This window comes from Gossypium hirsutum, chromosome A03 (assembly GCF_007990345.1).
Source record: "Gossypium hirsutum isolate 1008001.06 chromosome A03, Gossypium_hirsutum_v2.1, whole genome shotgun sequence".
Taxonomy (NCBI): Eukaryota; Viridiplantae; Streptophyta; class Magnoliopsida; order Malvales; family Malvaceae; genus Gossypium; species Gossypium hirsutum.
The window spans coordinates 75075500-75086454 of record NC_053426.1 but is presented as its reverse complement, the minus strand read 5'-3'; the positions used below and the strand labels follow the sequence as shown (position 1 = coordinate 75086454).

The following is a 10955-nucleotide window of genomic DNA, read 5'->3' as shown; positions in this document are numbered from 1 at the left end:
AGGGATCCAGAAAATGCTCTGGCCCTGTTTCACGAAAACTTAAACATCTCATAAAATACGGCTCATATGGTCGTTTCATTTCTTTCATATGAAAATAGACTCACAAATATTCGATTAAATAATTTATTCACTATTTAATTCCATTCCTACTATTTTTAGTGATTTTTCCAACTTACGTCACTGCTGCTATCAGCATCTATTTTAGGGTAAATTTTACCTATTTCATAATTTTCCATGAATCAAATAGTAAATTGACATACATTATTATCAAGGGTAATCCCAATTAGCCATGACATACGTAGCACCAATAGGACCATGATTGGCCATTCCAATGGCTAGTCATTACCAAACATTTCCACACCACTTAATAACCATATCACAAGACCATAATGTTATACTTCGAAATATACGAGCCATTTTCGCATGGCTATGCGAATACACATTACCAAAGGGTACTTAATTAACAACAAGGGTCAGCCCTATACATGCCATTTTCAAAATTGAACTAAAAGAGTACCAAAAGTGGCTTAGATAGTGTGGATGACTTCGACTTTGACACTCCCGAGTCCGATAGCTGACGAACAAAATCTATAAAACAGAGAATCAAAGTAACTGAGTAAGCATTTTAATGCTTAGTAAGTTCAAGTAATGAAATTATTCACGACTAAGGTATAACGTTCATATGACTACATGAATAATTGCATATATGCATGTTCTCAAATCATACTTACTTCATGCTTCAACCATTATATTCATACACATGGAATCAAACCTAACTAGAGGTCGGAAGTTCGTTAATCAATTGAGCGAATACTATTTAAAAGGAATCAACCTTTCCGATGCATATACGAAACATACCTTATCATTTGGATTTTATGTGCATATTAATTGAAATTATTACAGCAAGATCGCTCACTTCCAAACCCAAGTACATTCGGGATTTAGCCGGATATAGCAACTCGCACAAATGCCTTCGGGACTTAGCCCGGATATAGTCACTAGCACAAACGCCTTCGGGACTTAGCCCGGATATAGTCAATAGCACAAATGCCTTCGGGACTTAGCCCGGATATAGTCACTAGCACAACTGCCTTTGGGACTTAGCCCGGATATAGTCACTAGCACCATGCCTTCGGGACTTAGCCCGGATGTCATCCGAATAATCATGCACATATATCGATAAATCATGACACATCCATATTTCATTTTCATTACTAAAGCTCAAACACAAGACACTTATCAAACCTTACCAATTTCGGCTCAATAGCCATATACAAAGAGCATGATTTCGAGTGGATTTATAACATGATCTCTATACACATTATCGGATACCCGTCATAGGTATAAACTAATCACCTCAATATATCATTCAAGTAAAGTCATTATATCTCCGTTTATTCGTTATGCTTATATGTCATGACTTAATCAAATCATAAACTAAGTTTCATTACTCGAAGACTTACCTCGGATGTTGTCGAACGACTTCAACGGCTATTCAATTACTTTTTCCTTCCCTTTATCGGATTTAGTCCCCCTTTGCTCTTGAGCTTAAGTTCAACAAATTTTAAACTAGTCATTAATCGACTATTCAAGTATTACTTTCAGAATATAATACATATAGATTTGAATTTCACACATATAGATTATAGTAAGCTTTATAAAAATCAATAAATAATTCATTAGCAAATTTTCATTAATGTTTACAATATAATTACAATTTCCCTATAAGCTGACTTCCTGAGCAACAGTCACTAAAGTTTTTATAACTGGAGCTACGAAACTCCAAATCAATTTCCGTTAATTTTTCTTGACAGAAGACTCATTTATCTATTATCCATAAAATTTTCAAAATTTTTAGTTTAGCCCAACAATACCAGATTTTTCTTAAAGTTCACCTTGTTTCACTATTTGACTAAACTGACTACTCTTCACTACGAATCAAATTTCTCATTATACAGAATTCAAAATATGTTCTCGTTTATTTCATTTGAAACTAGACTCATTAAGGAGTCTAAGAATATAAATTTTATCTTAGGGCCATTTTTTTACAATTTATACTGATTTTATAAAAACAGAACAGGGAATCTAGTAGTCATTTTGACTCAGCCCCACAATACTTCAAATATCTCAAGATCGGTAACTATTTTGTTTTTATAGTTTCTTTTGTAAGAAACTAGACTCTTCAAGCTTTAATGACATAATTTATTCAGCTTCTAACTCAACTCCTACAAATTATGGCGATTTTCTAAAATCACCTTACTGCTGCTGTCCCGAAGCAGATTATTACCAAATCAAATACTAACATTTGCATTTCACCTTAATAGCTAGCTTAGCAAACCTTAATTTAACATATAATTGTTCATAACACAATTAAAGCATCCTCTCCATTCCATCAATTCAAAACACATACATTGCCCAATAATATCCAAAATCATATTCGGCCTTAGTACACAACTTGTTAGCCGATTTTTCTCCATTTAGCAACTAATGCACATATGTGCTCATTTGTTAGACTCTACTTCACCTAACTACCATTTTTTTCATCCAAATAACATGAACAACACCATTTCTTGAACATTTTCTCTTAACCGATTACTCATGTTACCAACAAGATTCAAAATTTGGACATGGGCTAACTAAGGGACTTAGTAACTAGCTTAATACACTCAACAATTTCAAAAGCTACCATGAATTACATACCTTATTTATACATAAATTTTCAAGGATTTCAAAGTACTTACCTCTTCCTAAACATCAACCAAGCTGAACATGAAACAAGGGAATTCTTTTCTTCTCCCACCCTCAAGTCACGACAAAGGAGGAACAAGGAGGAGACAACTTTTGTTTTTTTTCCTCCCACTCACCTCATGTTCTATTATTCTTAATTCATTATTTTATTGTCTAACATAAAATTATTAGCACAAAATAATTATAATATGCTTTAGTCCATAACATGGCCGGCCACCATCTAGAATTTGGCCAATTTGACATGCAAGTACAAGCATTTTCTATCATGCATCAATAGGCCACTTTAACATTTGCCTAGCACATTTCTAAATTTTCTCACACAAGTCCTATTTAATAAAATTCACTTACAATTAACAAAATTCAAACACGAAATTTTCACACATGCATATATACATATAATAAGCATCAAATATGTCGGTTAATTATTTTTATGACTCGGTTTTGTGGTCCTGAAATCACTTTCCGACTAGGGTCACATTAGGGCTGTCACATAACGGAGTTGTTAGTTGATCAGAATTAGCTGGTTCTGAGGTCACCTTGTCGAATTTTGCAGATTCTGGTTCTTGTGAATCTGGAATTCTAACACTCGATTGAACTTCCTGAGTCTTGAGCATCACCTGGCACTTTTTGAACTTTAATGGTGTTGGGCTCTAATGTCTTTCCGCTCCTCAGTGTCAATGCTTTACAATGCTCCTTCCCTGGATTCCTCAGATTCTCTATATCACTAGGTAAAGCACCTTGTGGTCGATTTCTGAGTTCAGTAGTAACCAGGCTCATTTAGTTTTCCAGGTTTTTCAATGTAGCTGCTTGGCTTTGAATTAAGGCATTATTCTTCTCCATTTATGCCTTTAACAAATTTTCTGAGCCATTGGATGGTTCAGCTTGGGTTGGTTTCTAAACTTGTTGGGAAAAAATAGGTGGCTGGGTTGATTTAGGTTGGGTGGAAGTGTTACTGGTTCTTGCCCCTTGGTTACTCCAGGAAAAATTCGGCTGGTTTCGCCATGATGGGTTATAGAAATTGGATTGCAGTCCCTACCTTTGTCGATTTTGGTTCTGGTTACCCATGTAATATACAGATCCTGGGTTCGATGGACATTCTTCGAACAAATGTCCTTCACCACAATAGACATAGGCTACATTTTCAAATTGATTAGGTGGCTGTGCTGCAAAACTATTAGACCCATTAGTAGTAAGACTTTTTAACATTGAGGATATTGATGATACCTGAGATGCGAGTGAAGTAAGAATGTCTACTTCATGTATTCCACTGACTCGTCTTCTTGACACTAATCAATTGGTTGACCATTGATAATTGTTGCTGGCAATCCTATCAATGATTTCATAAGCCTCATTATAAGACTTAGAAATGAGAGCACCATTAGCAGAAGCGTGCACTACTATCCTCGTGTGAGCATTGAGACCATTATAAAATGTCTAAAGTTTTATGCAATGTGAGATTCCATGATGAGGGCACTTCCGTAATAATTCTTTGTACCTTTCCCAAGCCTTATACAAGGACTCATCATCCATTTGTTGGAAAGCAGTGATCTCGTTCCTCAACTTAGCATTCTTGCTAGGTGGGAAATACTTCATAAGGAATCTTTCTACTAACTCTTGCCATGTGGAAACTGAATTTGGTGGCAAGGAGTTCAACCAGGCTCGAGCTCTGTCCCTTAGCGAATATGGGAACAATTTTAATCGTAATGCATCTTTGGGTACTCCGACTAACTTGAAAGAATCGTTCACCTCCATAAACAGTCTAAAGTGTGGGTGAGGATCTTTGGTAGGGATTCCACTGAATTGGCCTACTGTCTGAAGCACCTGGAACATGACTGGCTTCAGCTCGAACTGTTGTGCCTCAATTTTGGGTCTCGCAATACCTGGGTTAAGATCATTAAACACTGGCATGGCATACTGTCTTAAAGCTCTATCCCTATCATCAGTAATAAGGATAGAATTTTGAGCAGGGTTTGCTCTGTGTCCTCGATTTGGATTTTCAAAGTTCATTTCTTTAGTCTTTCTTTGACTTGCTTCTCTTTTTTGCCGTCGAAAAGTTCATTCAATCTCAGGGTCTACAGGGAGTAAATCAATAATTCGGTCAACACTCATAAACACCTGAAATAATCACAGAAAAATTAATTAAGTTAAAATTTAAAGAAAAAAATAAGCGAAAATGAAAAACTAACAAATTCACAAATAATGACTTTTTAAAACAGTCCCCGACAACAGCGCCAAAAACTTGGAACGATGGAAATGTGCAAGTGTACACAATCGCAGTAAGTAAGAAAGTGACAAGTAAATGTCGAGTTATCGTACCCATAGGGATTGTGGAAAGAATATTTATGAATGCTGTTTAGAACACTTTGGTGAAGAAAAATATTTTGTTTGAAGAAGGTGATTAAAAACTAAGATTTTAAGCTAAGTAAAATAAATAAATCTCAAATGCACGATTTCAAAATACGAGTTTAATCAAGATGATATAATTGTGTTAGATTAATTACATTTCTTAACTTAGTATTATTGAACTCATGTTTATGCTGTTACGAATAAATTCACCAAAACTTGGTAAGTTGCTAACTTATGAACATACTCACCTACCAAAATCCATTCATCTCTTGGACATATCCCTATGTTAATTTAATCGATTAAACAAATCTTAATAGGCAAATATGTTATAGCACATACATACTTATTAAATTGAAATAATCTCTTAAACATATTCCTATGTCAATTCAAACAATTAACTCGATTTAATAAGCACATAAAATACTATGTGAGGTAACAAAGTATCCTTACCTTGAAACAGTTTAATCATAATAGTCTTGCAAGTTATGCAAGGCAATTGTATCGTCTGATACCATTGTTAATTTAATCCTCAACTATCTTAGATAATTAAACTGCACTAATTAAGTACTGTGCCTATTAATTATAATTTCAATCCATTTAAATAATTAATTCATTAGTTACATAACAATTGTAATGCAAGAATAACTTAGTCATGATTTTACTTAATCAAGCATCATACCGAGGCCTATAACAACATAAACACAATTTTAAGAAGACGAAATGCAATCAACCTAATACAAATTAAATTGAAGCTAAATTGATTATATTAACCATTCCAACAACATAAATATTTATAGATATGTTCATCATAACAACAACAAAAATTAAAGAGATAGGGAACAAGAATCAAATCCGGTGTTTTTCCGTGGCTTGACTAGCTTGCTTCGTTCTTCATTCTCTATTGTCGTCGTTGATTAAAGCTGCTACGAACGCTTCAATGTTGCTCCAAAATGGCTGATGAACACCCCTTCTCCAAGGGAGGAAATCTCAAGAGAGCAAGAGAATTTAAAATGGCAAAGAAAAGAGAAAGTGGAGAGAAGAGAGAAAAGATGTGAATGAATTGAGGTGTGTTGAATGATCAACCAAAGGGGGTTTTTATAGCTAAAGATGGCTGCTAAAATAAGCTAAAAATAGCAGCCAAAGAGCCATCCCTTGGCCGGCCACACATGTGGCAAGGTTGATGGTTTCAACTTTGCTAAATTTGGCTTGGGGCATATCTACAAAGCCACCAATTGTGGAGGGGTTTGAATGCAACTTGAACAAGTCTTCGAGGGCCTCTTTGCAAGCTTAAATAATCAACTAATAGGCTAATTTGGGTCAGCTCTTGGGATGGTTTTGGGCTGTCCATTTCTTGGGCGGTTCTGTTCACTCGGTTTGGTTCAACTGGACCATTTTTTCATTATTAATCAATAATAATTTATTAACCCAAATTAAATTGGATATAAATTAAAATTAATTATATTATGAATTAATACATATAATTTTGGACTGTCTTAGGCTAAAATTTAGTTCACCTCGATACTTCAAATTGCTTCTCAGTTTTGTGCTTTTAGCAGTGTTTGCCGAGTCATTTTTTGCCCTTTGTGCAAATTTGTCGAAAATAACCAAAATTCATCAAAAATAATTATAAAATTAACTAAAATTCAACATGTTCATATTTAAAGTGCACTTTAATTATTTTATAAAAATTAATTATTTTTCGACACGAATTTGATCAAAACTGTATGTAAAAATATGTAAATTTTCATGTCTCCAGGAACACATTTGAATATTCACAAATATTGGCACCGATTTTATCTTCAATTCAGACACCTTATTATTCAGTACATACGCGAGAAATGCTTCACAACCCTTTCTTACATACCTCTAAGCCGATATCGATGAAATCACAATAGGTAATTCACCCGACTCATTTGACTCAACCTGAAGAGTTTTATTGTTTTGACATTTCAATTAAATAACTTTTCGTCTACAATTCACTACTACATCATGTAGAGTTAACCAATCCATTCCAAAAATCACATCAAACTCATCAAATGGCAAAAGTATTAAGGAAAATTCTTACTAGATACCAAATTCATGCAAATATAGGAATGAGTCGATCCAAGATCAATTAATGCAACTACATTAGTATCATAAAGAGAAAATGTACCAGTGATTACATTAGGGGAGGACACATCCTCACGAGCATGAATGACATAAGCTCTCTCAGGTGCTCTAGCTTTTGATCTCGTAGCTAAATCTTTGGACACACCTCTTCTACTAGTCCCATTTCCCGTATTTCTCACTGGCCTCCCTCTAGCAGCAGTGTTACTCGATCTTGCATTCTGAAAATTATCTTTTTCAACCATTTCAGGGCAGTCTCGGATAAAATGATCTTGAGAGCCACATTTGAAGCTAGCTCGGTTATTCATCCGATATTCACCGGGAGGTCGTCTACTATAGTGTTGGCATTCAGGATTATTAGACCTAGTGTTACCAACGCTCGTTATTGACCTAGTCTGGGCTTTAGAACCCGAATATTGCTTCCCACGATCTCTGTTGGGATACTGGGCTGAAGCATTCGATTGAGCAGAAAAATCTCTCGTTTTCTTTGACGAAGATTGAAACAACTTATTCATCGGCCTTTTTCTTAAATCTCTAGCCTTAAACTCAGCCTTTCTCTTTTCCTTACTCAAATCTTTGGCTTTGCAAGCTCATTCGACTAGTACAACAAATTCTTTCATCTCAAAAGTCCCAACTAACAGCCTGATGTCTTCATTTAGCCCATCTTCAAATCTCTTACACATAATAGCCTCTGTTGAACCACATTTCTGGGCATACTTACTGAGCATAACAAACTCTTGTTCGAACTCAGTCACAGTCTTACAGCCCTATTTTAGTTCCAAGAACTCTTTACGTTTCTGATCAATAAACCTCTAACTGATGTACTTCTTTTTGAATTCCTCTTGGAAGAAATCCCAAGTGACCCTTTCCCTTGGTACTATAGATATGAGAGTGTTCCACCATTTATATGCCGTATCCCTCAGAAGTGACGTAGCACATTTCAAGCACTCATCTGGTGTGCAAGAAAGTTTGTCAAATACCCTGATAGAGTTCTCGAGCCAGAATTCTGCTCCCTCAGAATCATTATTGATATTTACTCTAAATTCTTCAGCCCCTTATTTTTGGATCTTATCGACTAGAGGCTTGTTTAGTCTTACCAAATCCACACCTTGGGGAGCTGCGAGAACCGGTTGAGGGTTAGGCGGAGGTATGTAATACTCTTAACCTGTATCCATTGTTAGACTAGGGTTAAGAGGCATTACCAGACAATCAAAACATTTGAAAATCATTTCACAATTTAAAAGTCATACTTCATCATATCATAATCAAACATCAACATAAAGTCTCTTTCTTATGTCATCAAGACCTTAAACATGCTTTAGAAAGGAGTCAGGAATAAATCGAGCACATACAATTTTTTTCAAAACTTAAACATTTTTCCAAGTTATAAAGGTCACACACCTGTGTGAACAAGCCGTGTGCCTCACACGGCATTAGACATGCCCGTGTGTCTATGCCGTGGCAAAACAGGGCGTACATACTGACTTGTCCACACAGCCACAAGACACACCCGTGTGCCAGGCCGTGTGAAAATTTGGGAGGTTACTAACTTGGGTCACACGATCGACTACACACCCATGTGCCAACCTGTGTACCACACACGACCGATAGATACGTTCGTGTATGTAGGCTGTGTCAAAACTGTAGGGTATACTGACTTAAAATCATAGGGTACCCCAGGGGAGACATGGCCGTGTAACATGACTGTGTGTCACACACGGCTGAGACACACGCCCGTGTCTCTGCCCGTGCGGACAAAAATAGGCCATTTGAAAAGCCAAATTTGCCACCCTACAATCATGAAATCATAACAACCAATTTGGAAACATTTCCATACACTTATAGACAACCCAAAACATACCAAATCACAAACATTTCATACCATTTCATGGTCAACCATTTCATTACTCAATTCCACAACCAAAACATGCCAAATCATTGTACCAAAATCATCACAACTTACATAAGTTCCAAATACATAAACTCATCATTTTTATCACATATTTCGTACCATAAAACTTACCAATTCAACATTCCATATTCAAACCATCACATAAGCAATATATACATCATATAACTTATCAAACACATCATTTAGGCCAACTTAAAATGCCATACATACCAATATTTACAAGCCAAATCTCATGGCTAGATATCCATATCACAAAACCTATCAAAATAACTCTAGCCTATACATGTTATATACCATATGTACAACTCTCAAAATGGTACCAAAATAAATGTCCGATAGTGTGATTGAGTCGCTGACAATTCCCAGATCCGAGCTAGCTTTACAACACTATAAAACAGAGAACATTTCACACAGTAAGCTTTAAAGCTTAGTAAGTTCATGATATAACACATTTAACTCATCAATTAAAATATAATTTAATGAATTAAGTAACACTTAATACAACTCATCACATTACTCATTTCACCATTCATTTACAAAATCTTTCATCTATTCCATACTCTTTATCATCAACCACATGAGTTCCGTACATACCTGAACCATCACGTTCATATCTATCACATTTATCACTTCAATACTTGATGCACTAATTCCTTTGATCATCCTTAAACGCTCAATGAAATCGCACACTTAGTGCCAATTAAGTAGCCGAAGCTATAATAGTATCGTACACTTAGTGCCATTACAATAAACCAAATTAATATCGGTATTGCACACAGTGCCATTTATTCAGCCAACGCTGTTTTAATCTCGCACACTTAGTGCCATTTTAGTAGCCATAGCTATTTCTTTATTCGCACACTTAGTGCCTCATATATTCAATCCCCAATTCACATACGCAAAATTCATAATCACATTTCTATTCATTTCAACTCATATAAACATTGTTTAAACAATATGTATTATACACGAACTTACCTCGGACGTAAAAATGGCGATATTAGTCGATCAATGGAGCACTTTATTTTTACCTCGATCTAGGTCTGAATTTCTCCATTCTTGATCTATATAAATTCAAATTCACTTATTCAATCTCACATTAATTCAATTAAATTAATAATCACATTATTTGGCCTTTTTGCACGTTAGCCCCTAATTTCCACATTTTGACTTTTAGTCCTTATTACACAAAACACCAAAATATACAAAATTCATCACAATCATGCCTTAGCCGAATCTTCCTATGGTCCCTAGCAGCCCATATATTTCATTTATTTCACATTTTAGTCCCTCAAAATCTCATTTTTATAATTTAGCCCAAATTACTCAAATTCATCAAAAATTCAAAGACAAAACATATTAACCCAACATCAAGCTTCTATATACTATCATTAAACTTCATGAAGCTCATAATTTCATCAATGGCATAACTCAAAATCATCAAAAAATTAGAAGTTTAGAGCTGGGATTGATAGATTACTAAGCAACAATCACAAAAACTTAAAAATTATCAAAAACACATACCTTAATTAAATCTCAAAGTGCCGAAACCCTAGAACTCTTTGTCTTTCTCTTTTATTTGTATTTTCAAAAATATAGGATGATAATGAACCAAATTTTATGTTTTGTTTTATTTTTATTAACTTAAATACTAAATTAGTTATATAAACTCAATTATAAAACATGAAATCCATTTAATTCATGTCCATAATAGTCCACTCATAAGTTTAATGGTCTATTAACCATACAAGGACCTCTCAATTAAAGAGACATAGCAATTAGGCACACTTAACAAATAGAAAGTAACTTTTACATTTTATGCGATTAGGTCCTTTTTATCAAA

At 34.9% G+C, this 10955-nt stretch overlaps 1 non-coding gene across 1 annotated transcript; it reads left to right on the top strand.

Moving 5' to 3' along the window:
* Positions 1 to 4204: 4204 nt before the first annotated feature.
* LOC121225706 (small nucleolar RNA R71) lies at positions 4205 to 4311 on the top strand. Its single transcript, XR_005923570.1, has one exon. It is a non-coding gene; the product is annotated as a small nucleolar RNA R71 (small nucleolar RNA).
* The last annotated feature ends 6644 nt before the right edge of the window (positions 4312 to 10955 follow it).